Source organism: Falco punctatus (genome assembly GCF_963210335.1).
Source record: "Falco punctatus genome assembly, contig: scaffold_31, whole genome shotgun sequence".
Lineage (NCBI taxonomy): Eukaryota > Metazoa > Chordata > Aves > Falconiformes > Falconidae > Falco > Falco punctatus.
This window is the reverse complement of record NW_027660132.1, coordinates 95,418-101,072: the sequence shown is the minus strand read 5'-3', so window position 1 is coordinate 101,072 and position 5,655 is coordinate 95,418. Positions and strand designations below refer to the sequence as shown.

The 5,655-nt window shown below is 37.0% G+C and overlaps 1 long non-coding RNA gene across 1 annotated transcript; it reads left to right on the top strand.

The window, feature by feature from the left end:
- Positions 1–4,464: 4,464 nt before the first annotated feature.
- On the top strand, positions 4,465–5,443 carry LOC308057882. Its single transcript, XR_013925503.1, has 3 exons — positions 4,465–4,512; positions 4,939–5,093; positions 5,387–5,443. It is a non-coding gene; the product is annotated as an uncharacterized lncRNA (long non-coding RNA).
- Positions 5,444–5,655: the final 212 nt, after the last annotated feature.

The following is a 5,655-nucleotide window of genomic DNA, read 5'->3' as shown; positions in this document are numbered from 1 at the left end:
GGTAAAAAGTCTCAGAGGTAAAAAGTCCCATATGAAAAAAATGTCTCAAGTGAAAAAAGTCTGCCGGGTAAAAAAGTCATGGGTAAAAAAAGTCTCAGAGGTAAAAAAAGATTCGGGTAAAAAGTCTAGCAGGTAGAAAAGTCTTATGGGTAGAAAAAGTCTCATGGGTAAAAAATTCCCGCAGGTAAAAAGTCTCAGGGGTAAAATAAGTCTCAGGGATAAAATAAGTCTCACAGGTAAAATAAGTCTCAGGGGTAAAAAAAGTCTCACGGGTTAAAAAACATCTGACGGGTGAAAAGTCTCAGAGGTAAAAAGTCCCATAGGTAAAAAATGTCTCACGTGAAAAAAGTCTGACGGGTAAAAAAAGTCATGGGTAAAAAAAGTCTCACAGGTAAAAAAAGATTCGGGTAAAAAGTCTAGCAGGTAGAAAAGTCGCACAGGTAGAAAAAGTCTCATGGGTAAAAAATTCCCGCAGGTAAAAATCTCAGGGGTAAAATAGGTCTCAGGGGTAAAATAAGTCTCACAGGTAAAAAAAGTCTCACAGGTAAAAAAAGTCTCACAGGTTAAAAAACATCTGACGGGTAAAAAGTCTCAGAGGTAAAAAGTCCCATAGGTAAAAAATGTCTCACGGGAAAAAAGTCTGACGGGTAAAAAAAGTCATGGGTAAAAAAAGTCTCAGAGGTAAAAAAAGATTAGGGTAAAAAATCTAGCAGGTAGAAAAGTCTTATGGGTAGAAAAAGTCTCATGGGTAAAAAATTCCCGCAGGTAAAATGTCTCAGGGGGAAAATAAGTCTCAGGGGTAAAATAAGTCTCAGGGGTAAAATAAGTCTCAGGGGTAAAAAAAGTCTCACGAGTTAAAAAACATCTGACGGGTAAAAAGTCTCAGAGGTAAAAAGTCCCATATGAAAAAAATGTCTCAAGTGAAAAAAGTCTGCCGGGTAAAAAAGTCATGGGTAAAAAAAGTCTCAGAGGTAAAAAAAGATTCGGGTAAAAAGTCTAGCAGGTAGAAAAGTCTTATGGGTAGAAAAAGTCTCATGGGTAAAAAATTCCCGCAGGTAAAAAGTCTCAGGGGTAAAATAAGTCTCAGGGATAAAATAAGTCTCACAGGTAAAATAAGTCTCAGGGGTAAAAAAAGTCTCACGGGTTAAAAAACATCTGACGGGTGAAAAGTCTCAGAGGTAAAAAGTCCCATAGGTAAAAAATGTCTCACGTGAAAAAAGTCTGACGGGTAAAAAAAGTCATGGGTAAAAAAAGTCTCACAGGTAAAAAAAGATTCGGGTAAAAAGTCTAGCAGGTAGAAAAGTCGCACAGGTAGAAAAAGTCTCATGGGTAAAAAATTCCCGCAGGTAAAAATCTCAGGGGTAAAATAGGTCTCAGGGGTAAAATAAGTCTCACAGGTAAAAAAAGTCTCACAGGTAAAAAAAGTCTCACGGGTTAAAAAACATCTGACGGGTAAAAAGTCTCAGAGGTAAAAAGTCCCATAGGTAAAAAATGTCTCACGGGAAAAAAGTCTGACGGGTAAAAAAAGTCATGGGTAAAAAAAGTCTCAGAGGTAAAAAAAGATTAGGGTAAAAAATCTAGCAGGTAGAAAAGTCTTATGGGTAGAAAAAGTCTCATGGGTAAAAAATTCCCGCAGGTAAAAATCTCAGGGGTAAAATAAGTCTCACGGGTAAAATAAGTCTTAGGGGTAAAAAAAGTCTCACAGGTAAAAAAAGTCTCACGGGTGAAAAAAGTCTCACAGGCAAAAAAACGTCTCAGAGGTAAAAAGTCCCATAGGTAAAAAATGTCTCACGTGAAAAAAGTCTGACGGGTAAAAAAAGTCATGGGTAAAAAAAGTCTCACAGGTAAAAAAAGTCTCATAGGTAAAAAAAGATTCGGGTAAAATGTCTAGCAGGTAGAAAAGTCGCACAGGTCGAAAAAGTCTCATGGGTAAAAAATTCCCGCAGGTAAAAAGTCTCAGGGGTAAAATAAGTCTCATGGGTAAAAAAACTCTCAGGGGTAAAATAAGTCTCATGGGTAAAAAAAGATTTGCGTAAAAAGTCTAGCAGGTAGAAAAGAATCACAGGTAGAAAAAGTCTCATGGGTAGAATATTCCCGCATGTAAAAATCTCAGGGGTAAAATAAGTCTCAGGGGTAAAATAAGTCTCATGGGTACAATAAGTCTGACGGGTAAAAAAAGTCTCATGGGTTAAAAAAGTCTCAGAGGTAAAAAAAGATTCGGGTAAAATGTCTAGCAGGTAGAAAAGTCTCACAGGTAGAAAAAGTCTCATGGGTAAAAAATTCCCGCAGGTAAAAAGTCTCAGAGGCAAAATAAGTCTCACAGGTAAAATAAGTCTCACAGGTAAAATAAGTCTCAGGGATAAAAAAAGTCTCATGGGTTAAAAAACATCTCATGGGTAAAAAGTCTCAGAGGTAAAAAGTCCCATATGAAAAAAATATCTCACGTGAAAAAAGTCTGCCGGGTAAAAAAGTCATGGGTAAAAAAAGTCTCACAGGTAAAAAAAGTCTCAGAGGTAAAAAAAGATTCGGGTAAAAAGTCTAGCAGGTAGAAAAGTCTCACAGGTAGAAAAAGACTCATGGATAAAAAATTCCCGCAGGTAAAAAGTCTCAGGGGTAAAATAAGTCTCACAGGTAAAATAAGTCTCAGGGGTAAAAAAAGTCTCACGGGTTAAAAAACATCTGACGGGGGAAAAGTCTCAGAGGTAGAAAGTCCCATATGTAAAAAATGTCTCACGTGAAAAAAGTCTGACGGGTAAAAAAAGTCATGGGTAAAAAAAGTCTCACAGGTAAAAAAAGTCTCAGAGGTAAAAAAAGATTCGGGTAAAATGTCTAGCAGGTAGAAAAGTCGCACAGGTCGAAAAAGTCTCATGGGTAAAAAATTCCCGCAGGTAAATAGTCTCAGGGGTAAAATAAGTCTCAGGGGTAAAAAAAGTCTCACAGGTAAAAAAAGTCTCACGGGTTAAAAAACATCTGATGGGTAAAAAGTCTCAGAGGTAAAAAGTCCCATATGAAAAAAATATCTCATGTGAAAAAAGTCTGCCGGGTAAAAAAGTCATGGGTAAGAAAAGTCTCAGAGGTAAATAAAGATTCGGGTAAAAAGTCTAGCAGGTAGAAAAGTCTCACAGGTAGAAAAAGTCTCATGGGTAAAAAATTCCCACAGGTAAAAAGTCTCACGGGTAAAATAAGTCTCAGGGGTAAAAAAAGTCTCACGGGTTAAAAAACATCTGACGGGTGAAAAGTCTCAGAGGTAAAAAGTCCCATAGGTAAAAAATGTCTCACGTGAAAAAAGTCTGACGGGTAAAAAAAGTCATGGGTAAAAAAAGTCTCAGAGGTAAAAAAAGATTCGGGTAAAAAGTCTAGCAGGTAGAAAAGTCGCACAGGTAGAAAAAGTCTCATGGGTAAAAAATTCCCGCAGGTAAAAATCTCATGGGTAAAATAAGTCTCAGGGGTAAAATATGTCTCATGGGTAAAAAAAGTCTCACAGGTAAAAAAAGTATCACGGGTGAAAAAAGTCTCACAGGCAAAAAAACGTCTCAGAGGCAAAAAGTCCCATAGGTAAAAAATGTCTCACAGGAAAAAAGTCTGACGGGTAAAAAAAGTCATGGGTAAAAAAAAGTCTCACAGGTAAAAAAAGTCTCAGAGGTAAAAAAAGATTCGGGTAAAAAGTCTAGCAGGTAGAAAAGTCTTATGGGTAGAAAAAGTCTCATGGGTAAAAAATTCCTGCAGGTAAAAAGTCTCAGGGGTAAAATAAGTCTCATGGGTAAAAAAAACTCTCAGGGGTAAAATAAGTCTCATGGGTAAAAAAGGATTTGCGTAAAAAGTCTAGCAGGTAGAAAAGTCGCACAGGTCGAAAAAGTCTCATGGGTAAAAAATTCCCACAGGTAAAAAGTCTCAGGGGTAAAATAAGTCTCAGGGGTAAAATAAGTCTCACAGGTAAAAAAAGTCTCAGGGGTAAAAAAAGTCTCACGGGTTAAAAAACATCTGACGGGTAAAAAGTCTCAGAGGTAAAAAGTCCCATATGAAAAAAATATCTCACGTGAAAAAAGTCTGCCGGGTAAAAAAGTCATGGGTAAAAAAAATCTCAGAGGTAAAAAAAGATTCGGGTAAAAAGTCTAGCAGGTAGAAAAGTCTTATGGGTAGAAAAAGTCTCATGGGTAAAAAATTCCCGCAGGTAAAAAGTCTCAGGGGTAAAATAAGTCTCACAGGTAAAATAAGTCTCAGGGGTAAAAAAAGTCTCACGGGTTAAAAAACATCTGACGGGTAAAAAGTCTCAGAGGTAAAAAGTCCCATAGGTAAATGTCTCACGGGAAAAAAGTCTGACGGGTAAAAAAAGTCATGGGTAAAAAAAAGTCTCACAGGTAAAAAAAGTCTCAGAGGTAAAAAAAGATTCGGGTAAAAAGTCTAGCAGGTAGAAAAGTCTTATGGGTAGAAAAAGTCTCATGGGTAAAAAATTCCCGCAGGTAAAAAGTCTCAGGGGTAAAATAAGTCTCATGGGTAAAAAAACTCTCAGGGGTAAAATAAGTCTCATGGGTAAAAAAAGATTTGCGTAAAAAGTCTAGCAGGTAGAAAAGTCGCACAGGTCGAAAAAGTCTCATGGGTAAAAAATTCCCACAGGTAAAAAGTCTCAGGGGTAAAATAAGTCTCAGGGGTAAAATAAGTCTCACAGGTAAAAAAAGTCTCACAGGTAAAAAAAGTCTCACGGGTTAAAAAACATCTGACGGGTGAAAAGTCTCAGAGGTAAAAAGTCCCATATGAAAAAAATATCTCACGTGAAAAAAGTCTGCCGGGTAAAAAAGTCATGGGTAAAAAAAATCTCAGAGGTAAAAAAAGATTCGGGTAAAAAGTCTAGCAGGTAGAAAAGTCTTATGGGTAGAAAAAGTCTCATGGGTAAAAAATTCCCGCAGGTAAAAAGTCTCAGGGGTAAAATAAGTCTCACAGGTAAAATAAGTCTCAGGGGTAAAAAAAGTCTCACGGGTTAAAAAACATCTGACGGGTAAAAAGTCTCAGAGGTAAAAAGTCCCATAGGTAAAAAATGTCTCACGGGAAAAAAGTCTGACGGGTAAAAAAAGTCATGGGTAAAAAAAGTCTCACAGGTAAAAAAAGATTCGGGTAAAAAATCTAGCAGGTAGAAAAGTCTTATGGGTAGAAAAAGTCTCATGGGTAAAAAATTCCCGCAGGTAAAAATCTCAGGGGTAAAATAAGTCTCACGGGTAAAATAAGTCTCATGGGTAAAAAAAGTCTCACAGGTAAAAAAAGTCTCACGGGTGAAAAAAGTCTCACAGGCAAAAAAACGTCTCAGAGGTAAAAAGTCCCATAGGTAAAAAATGTCTCACGGGAAAAAAGTCTGACGGGTAAAAAAAGTCATGGGTAAAAAAAAGTCTCACAGGTAAAAAAAGTCTCAGAGGTAAAAAAAGATTCGGGTAAAAAGTCTAGCAGGTAGAAAAGTCTTATGGGTAGAAAAAGTCTCATGGGTAAAAAATTCCCGCAGGTAAAAAGTCTCAGGGGTAAAATAAGTCTCAGGGGTAAAAAAACTCTCAGGGGTAAAATAAGTCTCATGGGTAAAAAAAGATTTGCGTAAAAAGTCTAGCAGGTAGAAAAGAATCACAGGTAGAAAAAGTCTCATGGGTAGAATATTCCCGCATGTAAAAATCTCAG